Source organism: Mauremys reevesii, linkage group 5 (genome assembly GCF_016161935.1).
Source record: "Mauremys reevesii isolate NIE-2019 linkage group 5, ASM1616193v1, whole genome shotgun sequence".
Lineage (NCBI taxonomy): Eukaryota > Metazoa > Chordata > Testudines > Geoemydidae > Mauremys > Mauremys reevesii.
The window spans coordinates 43244509-43265243 of record NC_052627.1 but is presented as its reverse complement, the minus strand read 5'-3'; the positions used below and the strand labels follow the sequence as shown (position 1 = coordinate 43265243).

At 39.5% G+C, this 20735-nt stretch overlaps 1 long non-coding RNA gene across 2 annotated transcripts in view; it reads left to right on the top strand.

The window, feature by feature from the left end:
* The first annotated feature begins 11636 nt into the window (after window positions 1–11636).
* LOC120406009 overlaps window positions 11637–20735 on the top strand; it is a 97123-nt gene continuing 88024 nt past the window's right edge. Inside the window, exon 1 of one of the 2 annotated variants that reach the window (XR_005599038.1) lies at window positions 11637–11749. This is a non-coding gene — a long non-coding RNA (uncharacterized LOC120406009). The remainder of the gene's footprint in view (window positions 11750–20735) is intronic. The other variant, XR_005599037.1, reaches the window with a different exon arrangement.

Genomic DNA, 20735 nt, shown 5'->3' with positions numbered 1-20735 from the left:
TAAATGAGCTTCCCTGATAGAGACAGGAAATTCATCCTACCTCCTTCAGTTTTTGCCCCCTGAAAATCTGCCACTGTAGCAACTGTAGGAAAACCTGAGTGTAGGCAAGGTCCTGAAGGGAAGCAAATAGAATAGAGGTGAACGGGTCTTGTCAGTTAATAGAGAGGTAGAGGTCTTCATATAATAGATCAGTGGCTCTCAAACTTTTTTACTGGTGAACCCTTTCACACTGCAAGTCTCTGAGTGTGACCCCCCCTTATAAATTAAAAACACTTTTTTATATATTTAACACCATTATAAATGCTGGAGGCAAAGCGGGGTTTGGGGTGGAGGCTGACAGCTTGGGACCCTCCATGTAATAACCTCATGACCCCCAGAGGGATCCCAACCCCCAGTTTGAGAACCTCTGTAATAGATCTTCAAATCAAGTGACTGCTTGTTAGAGAACAGATCCCTTCCTCTCAGGTTAAAACTAGGGCTGTCGATTAATCACAGTTACCTCACACGATTAATACAAAAAAATTAATCACGATTAAAAAAATTAATCATGATTAATCTCAGTTGTAATTGTACTGCTAAACGATAGAATACCAATTGACATTTATTAAATATTTTTGAATGTTTTTCTACATTTTCAAATATATTGATTTCAATTACAACACAGAATGCAAAGTGTACATTGCTCACTTTATATTATTATTTTTATTACAAATATTTGCACTATAAAAATGATAAACAAAAGAAACAATATTTTTTCAATTCACTTCATACAAGTACGGTAGTGAAATCTCTTTATTATGAAAGTGAAACTTACAAATGCAGATTTTTTTGTTACATAACTGCACTCAAAAACAAAACAGTGCAAAATTTTAGAGCCTACAAGTTCACCCACTCTTACTTCCTGTTCAGCCAATCGCTAAGACAAACAAGTTTGTTTACATTACAGGAGATACTGCTGCCCACTTCTTATTTACAATGTCACCTGAAAGTGAGAACAGGCATTCACATAGGACTTTTGTAGCCGGCACTGCAAGGTATCTGTATGCCAGATATGCTAAACATTCATACGCCCCTTCATGCTTTGGCCACCATTCCAGAAGACATGCTTCCATGCTGATGGTGCTCGTTAAAAAAAAAAGTGTTAATTAAATTTGTGACTGAACTCCTTGGGGGAGGATTGTATGTCTCTGGCTCTATTTTACCCACATTCTGCAATATATTTCATGTTATAGTAGTCTCGGATGATGGGCCAGCACATGCTCATTTTAAGAACATTTTCGCTGCAGATTTGACAAAACGCAAAGAAGGTACTAATGTGAAATTTCTAAAGATAGGTACACCACTCAACCCAAGGTTTAAGAATCTGAGGTGCTGTCCAAAATCTGAGAGGGTTGAGGTATGGAACATGCTTTCAGAAGTCTTAAAAGAGCAACACTCCATTACGGAAACTACAGAACCCGAACAACCAAAAAAGAAAATCAACCTTCTATTGGTAGCATTTGACTCAGATGATGAAAATGAATATGCATCGACCCGCACTGCTTTGGATTGTTATCGAGCAGAACCCATCATCAGCATGGAGGCATGTCCTCTGGAATGGTGGTTGAAGCATAAAGGGACATATGAATCTTTAGAGCATCTGGCATGTAAATATCTTGCGACATCGGCTACAACAATGGACATGTACACCTGTTCTCACTTTCAGGTGACATAAACAAGAAACGGGCAGCATTATCTTCTGCAAATGTAAACAAATTTGTTTGTTTGAGCAATTAGCTGAAGAAGAAGTAGGACAGAGTGGCCTTGTAGGCTACAAAATTTTACATTGTTTTATTTTTGAATGCAGTTATTTTTTGTACTTAATTCTACATTTGTAAGTTCAACTTTCATGACAAAGAGATTGCACTACAGTACTTGTATTAGGTGAATTGAAAAATACTATTTATTTTGTTTTTTTACAGTGCAAATACTTGTAATCAAAAATAAATATCATGTGAAAACTGCATACTTTATATTCAGTGTTATAATTGAAATCAATATATTTGATAATGTGGTAAGCATCCAAAAATATTTAAATAAATGGTATTCTATCATCGTTTAACAGTGCGATTACAGTGTGATTAATCACAGTTAATTTTTTTAATCGTGCAATTAATTGTGATTAATTTTTTTAAATGCTTGACAACCCTAGTTAAAACAGAAGACATTAAAAAAATAAAAGAAGAAAGAAACAGCTTAGAACCATGGTTAAAAATATGGTTTTGCCCTGTTTACGTTGGTAAGCTTGAACTTTATTGTAATCATGTTAGGGCACTACTGTATTCTCATCTGGTCCCCCAACATGGCAATTCTATAGTGCGGGCAAGTCTACACACTGTGGCCAACTGTATTTAACATTTTATAAGTTCAATTATATACTCATATAGCCAGTGTCAAAAGTATCTAAACTCACACCATTTTCTGGAGATAATTACCAGCACCACGTGCCACCTTCAATCATAAGCTATAGTTTAGAGAGCTTTAAAGAAATGGCTCCCTTTAACTTGGTACCAGACTTCTTAAGTATTTATAGAGGTAAATGCAGCAAACCCGCACTGTGTGAAAGACAGAATAGTATTCCATTAAAATTGCTATTTAAGAAATTAAGTGTGATTTAATACAGTATTCATCTAATGCCAATCCTTAAATAAGGAAGTCCCAAACTGTGGGACAACTCTTCTTCACATACTAATACTCACACAACACATTTTCACTGACAGACTGCAACATCACAAGGAACTTCCTTGTGTCTCCAAACTGATAAGAAAACTATGCCCTACACATGAATAAATTAATCTCCCTCACAGAGCAAGCAAAAACTTATTTATAGCCCCATACTTTGCCCCATCTTCAAGAGAATTTAAACAGAACAGGGAAATATGCCACAAACAGACATGTGGAATGTAATGTATCTAATAAATCAACAGAGGGCAAAATACTGGGCCTAATTCTTGGCTCTGTTCCATCAGTGCAAAGGATCTGAAAAGCTTGCTTAACCAGGTCTCTGAGTATTCCCCTTGCAAGGGCAATCCCTGGGTGATGTCTTGCCAGCATAATGGCTCTATGCCATTTCCTTCCTTCCCATGGCAGTGTGTTTCCATAGGAGAAAGGGGGCATATCTAGCATGTCCCTGCATCCCAGCAATTCCTGATGCCAGGATGAGTCCTTAGGACTGTGGACAACCAGGCATAAGTCGAACAGCCTGAATACCAGAGACTGGACCAGTCCATCTGGCCCTGTTATTAGGAAAGTGTAAAGGTGGCTTAATGCTACTTTCACCCCCTAATTTTGGGTCCTGCACAGGAGTGCAAGTAGGGTGGTACGCTCCAGTACACAGTACCAGCAAGAGATTTTTAGCGGGTATGGGGTACTGGAAAGACTTGGGGAGGCTAGCCCCCACCCGCTCTGGAGCAGAATGTGGCTAGCTAGGCATTCATTCTTTATCTTGGTTTAACAGCACAATACATATGCTAACAAACTTAAACAAAGCCTTTGTTTAAGTTTGCTAGCATATGTATTGTGCTATTGGGTTGGTCAGGAGTCCTCAAGAGGGGAGGGGGATGGAAGGTGTTTAAACAGCATTTTCGATTCCTGCTCCAGCCTCTGGACTATGAACATATACTGATGGGAGCATTCTAACCAAGGGACTGAGGACTTTAAGGTAATCTGGAGCCTTCATATTTCCTTGGTCCTTTGCAGGTGGATGTATGAGTTGTATATAGTACAAAGACTGTTCTAGCCTCATTGATTGCAGATTTCTCCCTTGCAGTGGACGATCAGATGTCTGCTGACTTTCTCATGGGTCAGCAGCTTTTGATACCTGTGGTATAAGCAACATAGCCCTTGTTTGAATCATAGACTATCAGGGTTGGAAGGAACCTGAGGAGATCATCTAGTCCAACCCCCTGCTCAAAGTAGGCCCAGTCCCCAGACAGATTTTTGCCCCAGATCCCTAAATGGCCCCCTCAATGATTGAACTCACAACCCTGGGTTTAGTAGGCTAATGCCAATGCTCAAATCACTGAGCTATCCCCCCCGAGTGGTTTTGTTCTTTGCTCTCCAAATGTCAAAGCCTGTTCCCATTTAACTCAACAGCAAAATTTCTTTTGATTTCAATGGGAACAGAATTTGGCCCCAAGAGATCAGAGAATGTGATTTTGATCAATTGCTTATCTGTCCAGAGACAGTTCTCATGCATGTTCTGCCAGGATGATTTTGATTGCCCCTCCTGTATGTCATAGTGAGGAAAATAATAAAACAATTTGGGCTGTAGTTCTATCAAGATGCACATGGCACACACAATTCTATGCCTCTTTTCCATCAAACCCAGATGGCGCAGCATCTTCACTCTTCTAGTGCCTGGCGAAGAGCAATACTTAGGCCTTGTTTACACTGCCACTTTACAGCGCTGAAACTTTCTTGCTCAGGGGTGTGGAAAAAAGACACCCCAGAGTGATGCAAGTTTCAGCGCTGTATAATGTGGCAGTGTAGACAGTGCTACTCCCCTCGTTGGGGTGGTTTTTTACAGTGCTGGGAGAGCTCAGTGTTGTGCTGTGACTGCACAAGTACATTGATAGTGAAGACATACCCTTAGATAAAGGTATGCTGGCAGAAGCTTAGAATCATAGAATATCAGGGTTGGAAGTAGTTTGGACATAAGGGAGGCACTGATAGTGTGTTAAGGGAAAGTGGGGTGATTGTCCTTCCTATCCTTCTTTCATTTAAGAAGTTTTCAATTTAGGGTGCTGTTGGATCCTCAATGACAGCTGGAAATACAGGTGGCACCAGGGACCCAAAGCATCAGTTTACAACTGCATCTGTTTAGCGGATGCAGTTGTAAAATTTTAGACAGGTAAGGAGGGTGTAGGAGGGGACAGGGAGAGCATGGGGGCCCTGGGCTGAGGACAGGATGGGGAGGAGTCACGTGAAGGGTCATGTGAAGTGGTCACGTGCCCCCCCTTGTGTCCCTCCCATGAGTGCAGAACCAGCAAGAAATGGTTTCTGTTTGCACCACTGGTCCTGTGCTGAGTGCAGCTTGGCCAGACCAAAGAATGCAACCCATATAAGAGTACTTTAATAAACAGAACTCAAGAGAGAAAGAACCTTGATTTAACAAGGAATAACAATGTAAAAGCAGCAGGTTTGTGTTTGGTGCAAACAAAATATAAATAAATAAATATATAATGATTCCCCTTTAAGTGTTACTGTCACAGGATAGACACTCTCTATGGGTAGACTAAGACCAGCACCCCTGGACTGAAGCAGGTCAGCCCAGTCCACCTAATTAAAAAGGGCTATACCTGGGCTTATAAATGGCTGTTAGTAGGCAGATGGAGGGAAGAAAGGATTGAAACAGGCTGAACCCTGGGGGAGGGAAAGCTGGAGTGGAAGGGAGCGAGCTCCTGCAGTGGGTCCCAAGAGCAAGGAGCTCAGGGAGGGAGCAGAGCTGATTGAGGATAGGAAATTGCCTGGAGCTGGAGTCCCAGAGACCGCTGTTTAGTGGTTAACATCTGTTTAAAGAATGAACCTCTTTGACTGAGACTGGGCGTGTGGTAGCATTTGTTTTGGAGATGGGGAGAAGTGATGGCTCTAGTGACAAGCACTTATTAGACTATATTTGGTGCATTGTGTAGGTGACTGGGAATTTGGGAATATGGCTCACTTTGGTCTTTATGAACAACTTGGAAGGAGGAGTTACCTCAGCTGATCCTGTTTAGCAATGGAATGAAACTATTGACAGGCTGGATATTTTAAGAAGTCCTTTTGTCTTGAACTTTATAAATCTAGAATTTGTAGTACAATTTAGTACATCAATTGCTACGGGGCTCCTGGGCTTTTATTCTCTTAATTAAATATTGCTTTTAAATCAGAATACTGCCATTATTTAGCACTGTAGCTCTGCAAATCAATGACTGTCAATGAAATCTGTGCTTTTGAGTCTAGGACAGGGATGGGCAAACTTTTTGGGCTGAGGGTCACATCTGTGTGGGGAAATTGTATGCAGGGCCAGGGCAGGGTGTTGGGGTGCGGGAGGGAGTGCGGTGTGTGGGAGGGGGTGCGGTGTGCAGGAAGGGGCTCAGGGCAAGGGATTGGGGCAGAGGAGGGGTGCAGGATGTATGAGGGGGCTGAGGGCAGGGGGTTGGGGTGCAGGAGGGGTGCGGAGTGCAGGAGGGGGCTCAGGGCAGGGGTTTAGGAGGGGTGCAGACTGCAGGAGGGGACTCAGGGAAGGAGGTTGGGGTGCACGGGGTGCAGGGTGCAGCTGGGGGCTCAGGGCAGGGGTGTGGAGTGTACGAGGGGGCTCAAGGCAGGGAGTTGGAATGCAGGAGGGGTGCACAGTGCAGGCAGGGGGCTTAGGGCATGGAGTTGGGGGGCAGGGTGCTGGAGGGGTTTGTATTCCAGGGTGGCAGCGCTGCGCACCGGGGCCAGTGAAGGCTCCCTGCATGCTTGTCCTGTCCCTGCCCCCCGCGCTGCTCCAGGAAGTGCTGCAGCCCCTGGGGGAGGGGGGCAGAGGGCTCCATGTGCGCTGTCCTTGCCACGCCTGCAGGTACCTCTCCCAAAGCTCCCATTGGCTATGGTTCCTCGTTCCCGGCCAATGGGAGCTGCAGGGGGCGGTGCCTGGAGGCAAGGGACTGGGGGCTTCAGGGACGTTGGGCCGGCCTCTGATGAGAGCAGTGCAGGGCCCGCAGCACCACGGGGAGCAATTCCGCAGGCCGGATCCAAAGCCCCGAGGGGCCGGATCTGGCCCACAGGCCATAGTTTGTCCACCCCTAGTCTAGGAGCTTTACTGATCTGTTCAGCACTTCTTCCTGGTGTTAAATAAGGCTTTTCTACCTCCTATTGTGATGGCATTTCAGAGAAAGGGAAATAAATTATCTCTAATATGTTATCCATAATGTCTAAATACCCATGGATTAAAGTGATTGTGAGTTCAGGATAAGAGACTCCTGGAGGAGATAACTGTACCTATAATGCCAGAAATTCCAGCATGGATATGACTAAAGGATGAATCCAAATAGTTAGGGAGAAGTCTGCTTAGAAAATATTTACATTAATTTATTCATTTTCAAGAAATTCATACACCAATGCAAATGCTACACCATCAGCCAATTAATGCCTTCTATTCTGAAACTCAGATTTTGCCATAGCTGTTGTTTTATAGAGAACCGAAAGGACAAAATCCTTCCACATTCATGGCTTGTGCAGAGGCCTGTCACACTGTGAAACTAGTGTGGTTCTGCTGTGCAAGGACCAGATTATGGAAAGAACTCTATCTGGTGACTATACATCCTTTGTGAGCCATGCAGCAGTGGCCCACTGTGACTGTCTCGGGAAATATGGGTAGAAATTCAGAGTGAAGTTAAAACATGCCTTGGCAGGACAAGACAATGGGCAGTGGGTCTATGACTACACTGAGACTATAGTGTCCACACTGCTATTTTCAGACTTAAAACGAGTAATTTACTAGCAAATAAAACATAGGAATTGCCATATTGGATCAGACCAGTGATTTATCAAGTAGGGTATCCTGACTCCAACAGTGGCTAGTAAGTACCACTGTGCTTCAGTGGATGATATAACCCTGGAGTAGCCAGCTGTGAAATGATCTGCCCCTTGACCCTACATGGGTCTTATCCTGAGCTCTACTAGTTGGAGATTGGCTTAAGCCCTGAAGCACAAGGTTTAATTTCTTCCATAAATGTTATTGTCATGAATTATATTATAAATCTGAATTATGTGATAAATTATATGATATATCCATATAAATATCCAATTATTTTTAAAAATCTTATTAAGCTCTTGGCCTCAACATCCTGTGTTGCCATTGCCATTGTGTTGCCCCTTCACTTAGCTTGTTTTGGTCTCCCTGAAGTTCCTCACAGTCCTCTCTGGACTAAATAACTTTGTTTCATGCAAATGTGACTTCCTCACTACACATATCGGACCTCTCATCATAGAAAATCTTGAGGCACCCCTTCTGCCCCTTATACTAGGAGGAATACTGACCACTTAATCCTACTCGTTGTTTTCTGTCTCCTAATCCAAAACAATACTTTGTCTTTCACCAAGCCTACTTAATTCTTTTGTGAGGGACCTTGCTGAAGGCCTTTTAGAAGCTGAAATAAATTATGTTCACTGATTCTCCTTGATACACTAATTTTTGATGTGTTCAGAAAACTCTAATATTAGTGAGACATGATTTTCATTAACTGAATCCATGTTGGTTAAACCCTATCAGATCATCATATTGCAGATGTTTTGTTTTTAATCTATCCCTTGTGAGTTCAATCCTTGAGGGGGCCACTTAGGGATCTGGGGGAAAAAATTGGTCCTGCTAGTGAAGGCAGGGGGCTGGACTTGATGACCTTTCAAGGTCCCTTCCAGTTCTAGGAGATTGGTATATCTCCAATTATTACCTTTTTAATTATCAGATCAAGCAATTTGCCAAGCACAGTTGCAAGGCTTACTAGTCTATAGCAGCTTGTTGGGAAACAGCTTAGGCTGTATGTATGTATCAATGGAGTCTGGTAACACTCAAAAAAGAATACATTCTTTCTGTAAAATAATTCTATTTCTTTTTTAAAAATCTCTCAAAAGTAAGCACTGGAAAAAGAAGAGTTAAGCTGTGCAGCCACTTCTTTCCTGAGATACGTTCTTCTCACTTACTCTTACCCCATGCAAGTTACTTCCCTCAGTTTAAACTCTGTTCATTAAAGACATAAAAAAGCAATGTACTGTTTAAGGACAAAATACAATCCAGCACAAGGCCCATGCATAGTTTAAGTGAAACATTAAGTGGTGCATAGGTTGAACTTAGCCTTTTTGCAAGCAAAGAGCTGCATTTCACTCTTAATAAAAAATGATGTCCAAATTAACTCGGGCTCAAAACGCATGAGTATCAGAGCTATATAACTTTATTTCCAGTGTGATATGTTTTAACAGTAAATGAAGAAAAAGTCTTCAGGGTTATGCAAAGTACTGAATAGATGGTGGCTTACATTAAGTATATTTATTGATTTAAATAAAAACTGTAGAATATTTTTGAACTAAGCAATCATGTATTTAATATTAGAGTTATAGCACACTGAGAATAGAGTTCTTGATAAAAAATAGGGATTTCACAATGTCCTTGTAATAAGTCCTTCCTAACTTTACCTATATTTTTCTAGAGTAAAGCTAAGGTTGGATGGGGGGTGGTGATGTAACTTGCATGGGGTGACAGTGAGAAGGATTATATGTCACCTGGGAAGTGGCTGAATCCCTTGGAAAGGAGGGTAGGGTGAAACTGTGGTGGAGGAACTAGGGCAGTGTGGCTCTTAAGAGAGCTGTGCTGCTAGGAGAGGGTCAGGAAGTAACAGGATGAACTGACTCTCTGTGCAGTTGTGCTTAGAACCACAAAGATGAAACTGGATTTCCTGATCCTCAGTCTTTCTGCAAAATCCTCCTCTCAGGAGAAACTGTGGTTGAATTTTACCAGTGGAAGTGTTTAATTACTCTTCCCTTTTCTCATGGAGTTTTCCATGGGAGAGGAGGATTTAGCCCCAGGAGTTTTGTTTCTGACATGTATTTCACATGTGAAATCACAGTAATGGCAGGGCGGGGGGGAAGATAAATAAGAACTTTTTCCCTTCAAAGTTCAGAACATTCAGAAGTCCACTGAATGATTTTTTTTCTCAACCAACATTCATTCTGAACACCCCTATATTTTGGGGAGTAGAGGTCAAAATCCAAATCTGGATACAAATTTAACAGCTGACCACTCTTTACAATGGACCAAATCAAAATCTGGATCTTAAACCCTCTGACTTTCTGAGATGTGTGGAGTGACAGGGTGAGATCCAGATCCAAAAACTACAGCTCAAGTAAATTTCTAAGTGCAGATAAATGCTTTCACAGAAATTATGCAATCAATATGTCTCAGGCAAAGTAAATTACCCAAATTAGCCTTTAGGTCACAGTAGCTGCACAGCAATCTACTGAACTTGGAAAGACTGAAATCTTGACCATTGTCATATTCAGGGCTCCATGTACTGTTTGTGTGTTATATTCCTGGCATACACTTGGAGAAGTTGAACAAAAAAACTCTTTCTGAAACGTTGTGGTATAACTGCTTTGTTTCTTAGAGTTCAGAATAACACACAACAACCCAAAACAGAGACAAAGCAGGCTGCTCCATAAAACTGAGAGGCACAATCCCAGCACACCTTATTCTAGGCTGGCTGGATGCAAACAGACTGCTGTTTTATGCTTTCCTTCAGATACTCCTGCCTACAATCAGGAAGCTGGGCATTTAAAGTGACAGCTTACTATTTTAAGACATGACCGTGTACTGGATCTAGCTTCTTGCAAGGTCCCTGGATTCTGTTCTGTTGCAGCAGACTAGAAATTCTATGGCAGAATCATTTCACTTTTTTAAAAAAAATTGAGGTTTCTTATTTACATTTAAAAAAGAATACAATCAGCATAGAAGCCCTTGTCATTTTCTTTGTCAATATATCTTACACTGTCTCGCACTTTCAATAATACCCAACTTCGCTGAAGTTGCTGGTGTACAGAAGGGCTTTTGGTCCTCGAGGAAGCACTTTGATAAGGTGGGATAAGCACATTAGTTGAATGTTTCTACTAAAATGATCATCAGTGGAAGCATTAACACTGACTTTTATATTTCCATCTCTAGGGTTCAGAGTTAATATTCCATTGAAGTGAATCAGGCACTTCACTACTCAGAGCTATTTTGCACACTGTCTGCAGCCTCAGGCAGGCATTATGCATACTCACTTTTCCCACAATCATATGAACAAGAAACATTTCTTTAGGAGAGCTAAATTCAAGAACACAGCTCTAAGTGATGAGTGTTTAAGGAGTGAATGTCATGGCAAAATTGGTAGAATCACAGAATGCACAGGTGCCTGGTTGCAATGAGAAAGTGAACACTAGAAGACAATGGTAACTTCTGTGAACAGTCATCAGAGGAGAAAATGAATTAATATTAGTAGAATATTGCTCTAAGCCTTTGACTCAGTTTATCAGTAGACTCTCCTTTATGCTCTTAAAGTGCAGCCTTGTTTTGGATTGTTGCAGAGGTTCACCATCCCCACAGAAATACCTTCAGTAAGATCAGTCTACCTGAGAATGCTGGGGCTACACTACTCCCATGTTACAAGGTACACAACATCCCTAACTGCATCTCATTACCTCAGCTAGCTGGTGCAGAAGGCTATGGAGAGCTGGGACCTACTTCCCTCCCTACCATTCTATCTTATTTCCACAAAGGGAATGAAGAGACAGATTGCCCTGTGCATGGCACAGAAGCAAAGTGTGGAAAGGGTTATTACACCATCTTCCCCTCAGCACAGCCACTCAGCAGGTAGGTGTGACCTAGCCCTGTGTTTGTAACAGCACTGCTCTTTATAACTAGCCACAGATGTTACTAATACTATTACTTAAAGTACTTTGGCTCAAGAAGTTGACAATCATGTGACATCTCTTTGGGTGCAGGAAAGTGATCAAGCAATTAACCTATCATTATCAGCTTTGTCTTTCCTTTTGTACAGATAACATCCAACATATGCAGGGCCCAGCCCCTGGATTTGTGGCTTATTTTCTTAACAGCTTGGCTTTAATCCAATTGACTAACCTATGCATGAAATACATGTGCCAAGGTGTTTCAGTAGGGACCTTTTAATCTGAAGAGTTATAAAAAACAAATCTGGTGAGTCAGCATTTTATTTATCACTTCTGAGAAGGTTATATATATACCCCATGACTGAGTTACCACAGTAATTTAATTTTTACTGTTTCAGTTTTAGCCTGAGTTATTTCATTTAATGATTTGAGATGAACATATGGTGGCATTAGTGCAAAACAATACTGAAAGTTACACAATTTATAATCTTATTATCATAGCTAATTTGGTGTGCAAATTTAGACCAGAAACCATTAGTGCATCTGATATATTTCTAGGTCCTTTATTCTAGAGCAATAGCTAAATTGTAATATAAATTGTTTTAAAATGGGTAATAAAACCCATATTTGCCTGCTCAAATAAATATTTTGTGCACTAAGTGCAAGTTAAATGCCTCCTGCAATTGATAGTAAGGTATTTCATGAAACTAACTACACATCAGACTGAGTTAGAAGTACAATTAGAAGTGAAATAGTACACATTACAGAAAATTCAAAGTTTTGTGTCTCCTTGTTCACAAACATTAACATCTTTCTATTTGGGCCTGTATTTTCCATATGAGCTTTTAAAAGCTTTTTTTTTTTTTTTTGCCTTTCACTTAAACAACGGGCTTTGTAACCATCAATATTAGGAGGTGATAGCTTGTTTTAAATGTTGGGAAGACCAAAATATTGATTACTTTTAACTCTATTTCTTTTTCTGTGAATCTTCTCAATTGCTGCAGGAGGCAGCAATGGTGAGAGCCTTGGAATGGAGTAGATATACAGTGCAGAATAATCAGGGCACTGAGAGGCTCAAAATACCTATTAAGCAGTGGAGATTTTTTAGTTAGGGCATAGATGCCACAGTCTTCTACTGTATGAAATTTCAGGTACTGTACAACATACCGTAAGTGTGAAAGTTTGTATCTTAAGACATAGTCTGATAGCACCATGCTATTCAAAGCATGACTGAAGAAATCTGGCATCTAGTCTGGAAGCAAGGATTTGGAAAAGTAAAATATAGCTATATAAGCATTTTACTTTTTGCAAATCTTTCTTTGCTTCTAGAGTTCTTGTCCTAGAATTGTTCCAGATGTTGATCGTTTGCTTTGGAATTTACCAAAGGAACCCAACTTGGCCTTACTATGTGTCATCATCAATTTTCCACTGGAAACATATGGGAATGGTTTGGTTTTATTGATGTTACAGTGAATTGTTATATTTGTATTTCCAGTGTTAGTTTCTTTTTAAGATACATGAATGTTACAGACACAGGTGACGGAGGCTGTTTTTTTGTTTTTTTGTTTGTTTGTTTACACATACCCCCCTCATGTAAAACTCCATGTTGGTTTTTATTTTTTCCTAACAAAGTTAAACAATATTTCCTACAGTAAAATTCTTCTCTAATGCCCACAGATCTGTGTTCAGGACCAGCAGTTCTCATTTAGAACTCTCCTTTGTCTGGTCTCCAAATCTGCATGATGCAGATATGTTCGTGGGAGGATTTGAAGTGTGCACTGTCTCTGTACATAACTGGGGTTCAACAAATAGCTAGATCCATATGTGGATTATGCTTTCTTGTGTGTCCTAAGGACAAAGTTTCCCACTCTGGTTTACATTCACCAACCTTAGTTGTTCTCATCTTCAAGGCACAAAAAATGCCATTTTGACAGGCCTCACTGACAAATGTGCATCTCTTTTCTTTCTGACAATTCCAGATTGGCAGATTGGATTGCTAAATACTTCATCCAAGTCTCCATTCTGTATATGCCAAAGCCTGCATTAAAATATGAGATCACTGAGCAGTCCAAAGTAGAGGGTACCAATGGGAAAATTTTGTTTTTGTGTCAAAGTGGTATCTTACAAGAAAAAGTCACTCAATTCACTGCGCGTGCCCAAATGCTCTGTTAGATACTATGTGGACTGAATTGTCCATCAGTTTTCCACCAAATATCTCCAAAACTATTATGGAAATATGGAGAAAAAGGACTCATGTAAAGTGAGATCATGCCCCAGTCTGAGTGCAAGTAAAAAAAACTCCTGTCCGGACAACCATAATACATACAACATGTAAAGAGACATGGCAGACTGCAGTCCGCAGAGTGCTATAGTATTGAAATGAAGCTAATTATTCTGAGGGCAGACCATCTTGCAGTCACTTAGGTCCATTCACAATCTCTCTGGTTATGACAAACTTGAAATCACACATTGCAAAAAGAATCTGTTTGGGCAATGGGGAAATGCCATTATATTTGACTTCCTGTTGCATGGTGTCAGACAACAAACTACTCCCAATTTAGCTCTTCAGGGAAGGATGCGTTTTTAAGAGATAATGTCAAATGGGGTTACATCTGTGTCTTTGAATGCCTCCATCCCATGTGGTCAACCTTTTTACTGATCAGTGTCCTGATGTCCAGACTGCAGCTTTTCTTGTGGTTTTTGTAAAACAATCTGGATTGTACCAGTCACAAGCTGTCACCTCAAATTTATGGTGAGATATTTTCTTCAAGGTGTGACCACTTTGTGTTCTTGATTGAAAATGTTTGCTTTGTGACCTTTCCATTAGCAAATACCCACACATGTCTCGGAGCTGAATGGAAAATGGCCATCAAAACATTTGTTGGTGGGGAAAAAATGAGGAATGGGGGGTTCAGGTTAGGAGGGGAATAGATGTGAAAAAATTGGAATAACATTTTCCTGTTTGCTAGCTAGAGGTAGTGGCAGCATATATTCCTTTCCAGGTTTCAAATAGCTTCACCTTTGTCATTTTTTGCACACCTTTTGTCTATGCTCGAAAGTATAGGGTAGGGATAGCTCCATGGTTTGGGCATTGGCCTACTAAACCCACGGTTGTGAGGTCAATCCTTGAGGGGGCCACTTTGGAATCTGGGGCAAAAATCTGTCTGGGGATTGGTCCTGCTTTGAGCAGGGGGTTGGACTAGAGGACCTCCTGAGGTCCCTTCCAACCCTGATATTCTATAATATCTCTTGTGACATATTTGGGAAGTTAAGATTTGCAATAGGGGTGTAATAAACAGAAAACACTCTAATTTGGCTAAATCCTGCTTTTTTCCTAGAAACTTTAGGTCTGACAAGGTTATGGTGTATGGCCAGTGCATGCGCCTTTGTGGAAAATGGAAGTGCCTGAAGGACAGTTTCCATTCTGAAACCTACATAAAGTCACTATTTCTGCTTGCAGGAATCTGCTTTGTTTATAAAAATATGTAGTGTATGCTTCCTGATGAATGATTTTCAGTGTAAAATGTGTTAACTCTTGCTTTCCCAGAAGGGTTGATGCACTATGTAATGTGTACTATATTTAATACTGAAAATTGTTGCTGTGGATAATCTTTTTGCACTTGATCCAAACATAATTGGAGTCAATGGGAGATTTTTCTATTGATTTCAGCTGCCACTGAGTCAGGCCCTTTGGCTAGCTTCTATCAGAATATTTTTTCCAAAGGGGAAATTGTCATGTTCTCATTTCTCTTTTCCTTCAGCAGAGTTCTAATAGCTTGTCTACAAGGCCCTGCAGTGTAGACAACCGTTGCAGTGCACAGCAGAGTGTTGTACTGTTAACTGCTGTTTGAAATGAAATTTCACTAATTTGAACTAGGAACTTTTTAGTTTGCACTAGTAGGGTCTACACACGGCAGCTACAGCACAACGCTTTAATGCATGCTACAACTCATACCCCCATAGTCCACACAGCAGGGCCATGTAAACCAACCCTACAGGTTTCTTACCATAGTGATAAATAATTGGATGTTTTTCTCTTTAGCTACTCTTTCCCTAAATTTTGGATGGGTAAAAAGAATCTCTTGCCCCCAACACCTGACCGCCTATACTACAGTTCACAAAACATCTGAATTAAGTGCTTGCAAGTGAGAATGCACACATCTATTACAGAGAGCCTGCATTTTCATGTTTGCTGATCTTTTTTATCAAATAACATTTGAAAATCCAGATTTTGATCCAAATAACATCAATAAACTGTATTGTCATACCTATTTATATTTTCCATATTAATAACAGGAGGTAATATTAGACATTTGCAAAATCATCACTACACTTAGAGCTGAGTAAATAATTCATAATAAATATTTCAGACCCTGTTCCAATGAAGTATTTAAGCATATCTGTAACTTTAAGCACTAGGGCAGTCCCATTGGCTTTAGTAGACGTGCTCCATTGCTTAGAGTTACACAAGAACTTACGTGCTTTGCTGGATCAGGGCTTTATTTGATACATTTCTGAATGTTTGCAAGACTCTCTCATTTTTGTTGAATTGATTCATTACTCAAAGTTATTGAATTACTTTTTTTGAAAATTTCATTTATTCATGGCTTTCTATTCAATATCTGATACTCAGAGTTTGAACTGGGGTACCTAGTTGCAATTGGTCACCTAAATGGCATGGTATGGTTTCTGTTCTGTAATGGATAAGCATTGCTATCATAATCAAGTTGTGATTAAGAATAATGAACATTCACAGAAAGCAGATTTAAAATTTGAGCAAGCAAACACAAAAACTAGAGTTCTGTGGGCATTCTTGTCAATCTACAGCAAATTTCCACTGCTTAGATATTCACAGAAGCAGGCATGAACACACTTGAGAAAACTTCTCAAGTGGCAGTGTGGTTTAATGAATAGGGTATTGGACTGGAAGGTAGAAGACCACACTTCTGTTCCTGGCTTAGCCACTGATCTATTGTATGACATTGGGCAAATCACTTCACTTATGTTTCTTCTTCCTGCCATCTTGTCCGTCTCTTCCATATAAACAATAAGCTCATCAGAGTTGGGAATGTCACTTGCTATGCAGTTGCATATAGTGCCTAGCACAATGAGGACCTCGTCGTGTTTGGAGCCGCTGGTTACTACTGTAATTCTCCTAATTTTTTATTTAAATTTGAACCAATAATTGTGGCAATGTCTTGCAGCATTCACCCAGCTCTAGCTTCTAATTAAACCAGATTAGAACAAATAAATTCTAATTGGAGAGCCTGAATGCTGTAGAATGAATTTACAATGTAATTCAGCTAGGGCACTAGTTTTGCTAAAATACTTCCTGCGACATGTTAAAAATGTAGTAAATGATTGCCCAGTCCCCTCAGATGGCACTTTATTTTAAAGGGAGGTTAAACCACAAAGATATTTTATGTAGCACTTCAGATCTAAGTGTGGATGCATCGCCAGTAGGTGTTTTTCAAAAAATCAAACTTCATTGTTAACCAATCTATTTAAAAATAAATCGGCATGAACTCTTTGTAATTACATATGTCTAGCTGTCTGTAGAATCTTTTATTTATCTATAATTCCTCAGAGGATGTAATAGAAAAGGACCCAGTTCCTCCAAGTTTCGCCAATTCAGAGTTTAACAGGGTTTAATTGTCTTCACAGATGTAGGTCTCAGCAGGATACAGTAGTTCTCTGTCTTTTTTGGGGGGGAGGGGAGTGGGGGAGTGTTCCTTATTGCTTTTTAAAAGAACAATGTTAATTTAAAAAAAAAAAACGAATACTGTTAGTATTTTCTTTGTATATGTTAATTTGTCTTAACTGTGTTAACTTTTCATATTGCTCTAGGCTAAGTTGAATTTCCAAGTGGGGTTGAATACAATACTTTATTTATCTAAATGTTTATGCTGAGTAGAGCACAATTTAATTGCTGTTTTTCTCCAAGGTTCTGTGTCACAGATTTCTGGAGGTTGTTATGCCAATTGTGTAACACTGGAGGTCGCTATTGTCATTTTGTTTTCTTCTGAAATTATAAAGGGACACTGAAAATGTTGCCTGTGAGGTTCATTGAGCCAAATCTAGCTTTCCCCCCCAACATAAAACTATCTTTGCATATTCATCATTAAGCCTATTTGACATAAAAGTTTTGGGTTTTTTAGAAGCATAACCTCTGGCATGCATTTAACTTTTAAAATTTAAATAATATTATTATTATTAGCAGCTATCATGCTTCAGTTACAAATATTAGAAGGAATCTTTATCAAAACAAACATGACCTCCACATAGTGAGGCACAACTGTGGAACAGCATTATGATAAAATAGGTATTACAATCAACTCTATAAAATTGTAGTCTATATTTGCTTTAAAAATTGTATAGCAGTTTTTAAATTGAATTTTGCTTTTGAATTTGTACTAAACTTGATATATAATGTGACTGGTAAATCTTTGCTATGGTTAGCTGACAGACTGGGGAAATATCATTGTGAAAAATTAGGAACCATATTTAAAATGAGCTATAACCCCAATTTTCTTCTCTAATTGATGCAATACAAAATATTTCATGCTAACCAGATTTACTACCACAATAGTCATCAGAATCTCAGTTCTCAACTCCCTGTTTTCCAAAACAGTCCTGACCCCAGAAGGTTATTAATTATATTGAAATTACCTCTGTAATCCCAAAGCTTGATTATGCAAATGTATTCAGAATCTCCATGACATTTGGATAACCAATATTATTGTAATATTTGGACACATAAATGAAAGCCATCTACTGTTTCCAGCAATTGGTACAGATCAATTGCTGAACCTACACATTGGGCAAGTACTCTGACAACAGATTCAAATTAAGGGTCTCAATTTCCCCAGTTCAGTCATGAAGTAATATTTGACCCTGTCAATCAGCAGAGAATGTGACCTAACATGTCTGACCTTTAGAAAACTTATCTAGCAGAATTGTGATAAGTGACAATGATCCTTGCTTATTGCACTTCCTCTCAAACAACTATTTATATATCAACTGTTAAAACCAAAAAACATGCCTGGATCGATGTCCAGCTGATTACTAGCAGAAGGGAATCCCCATCAGGCACAATTACACATTGGAGCAAACAAAGCCCTCTATACCAGTTTTCTCACAACTGTGTAACACGATATTCTGGAGTAGACCCTGGGGGAGGTAGCTGTTGTTCCATGAGTGTAGAAAAACAGTTTATAGCTGATGACTTGAACAGCATTTTAAAGTGCTCAGGTATCTGGAAGGCCTCTACCTGCCATTGGATTATAATGCTTTATCATAGACTAAGTGGACCAAGCTGCCAGGATCTGGAGTTTTTAATATTGTTATTTAAACCTGCACTATGTTTCACTGTAAAGCAAATGTGTAGCGTAAACTCAACATATTACAAACTAAAGCTGAGCTCAGTAGAGCAATCATCAGCAGAATGATTTGTATCAATTCTCTCAACTTGTTTTTTTCACTGGATAACTGCTGTATCTATGCTTGTGTGCTAATGAATCCTACTTGATTCCATCTTTTGTCCACTAGAGGTAACCCTAACATAGCAGCTGTCTTGAAAAGTAGCCATGAACCAATGATCTTAGTTCCTTTGTTTCCAAAACAAAGAAGTACTGAAAATAATATATAAAACAGGTCTTTACTATGTCACCAGCATCTACTTTGAGAAGCCATTATCCTTTTCTAAAGCTGTTTGTGTAATTAAGCAAACACTGTCTCAATCCAACTTCCTCCTGCTTTGTATCAGATTTGTCTGTACTATTCATACATACACTATAATTTATATAGACAAGATGCAGGATATCATAACTATTTCCTCATCCCTGACTTATTTCCTCAGGCTTAATAACACCATGTGCTAAACCCTGTTCATATAAAAAACTCAGTAGAAATGACCGTGTTTGTCTTTTAAAACAACTTTAAATTAAATTACATACATTAATATGTGTGTGTGTGATAAACTAAAGTCAAAGCTCAACAAGAAAAAAAATGCTTTAGAAGACTAGACTTCTACTTCTTTGAACTGAAGTTCAACGGGGTTGGGATTTCACCTGAAGTTAATGCTAAAATTTCCACTGATTTTATCTCAGCTAGGATTTCACCCCAGGTCTGTATCCATTGCAAGTTTCCAGTGTTACAGAATACACTCCTTAGTGGTAAGTCATGAATTCAGTGTTCTAGTTTTATTATTCTAGAAGAAAAGAACCCATTTGTAAAAGACACTGTGTTTGAAGCAAACACTGCAAAACAGGAAACACATTAGCTCATTAACCTTATAATTAACATATCTAACCTAAAATGTACCAAATATGTAATTCCTGACCAAGGGATCCACAAACACAAAACTTCTCAAGTAACTCTAGCTATGTTGGACATAGTGATTAAAATTGCTCTGATTCTTGGAGCTTTTCCTCTTTTCTTCCATCTTGAATCTCATTCCCTGTAGAGTGTCCCTCCCACATGACCACTGGGTTTTAGTCAGTTTTAGAGTACTTGTAAACTTAAGGACATTTCACCAGTTGTATAAAGTAAACTTGATTTGGAATCTGCTTCCTCTTGAATTGGTCTTGTTGTTCAAACATATGGTAGGTACCTCATTTCCCTTCCTCTGAAATAGCAAGAAGATTTACAGAATGTTTGCCATTCATTAGCAAACAGTGTCTATTTGTTTTTGTTTTTCTTAGCCTATAATGATTTTGTTGTACACTATTTCATTTGAAGTTGCCTTCAGGGATATTAGCTTCCTCCTTTGAAAGACCAAATGCTAAAGATATTGGTCTCCGATGCAACAATTATATAAAATATGTGAACCAACTTTTTTGTATGACATTTTATTTTAAGTCTAGGGAAAGGAGAATCAGAAGAGGAGAAGAGGGAGGGGTTTGTTAGAAACACCTATGCTTCTGTACATATGCAGACAGTGCATGTTGGTGCTCAGTAGCAGCTTGAAAAATAGTCCACTTTTAAGGGCAAGCAGTTTTGTATAGGTCACATTTCTTGAGTCCAAGAGATAAGTCAATCAAAGCTCATGGGAGCAATATTTCATATAGTTGTGTAGTCACAGGTGGAAGTTCCCTTGGATTTGGCCAGATGACAGAATTTGAAAGAAGGAGATAGCTGCTGTCATAGCTGGTTCTCAAACCTGTAACACTTTGCTATGATTGTTTAGTGTTACATTAGCCTTTACCAGTTAGGAGAGCTCTTCAGTAGTGTATGGGCCACGAGAGTCTATTTTATAGATCCAGAAGGAGTGCTTTCAAGGAGATTATTTTCAT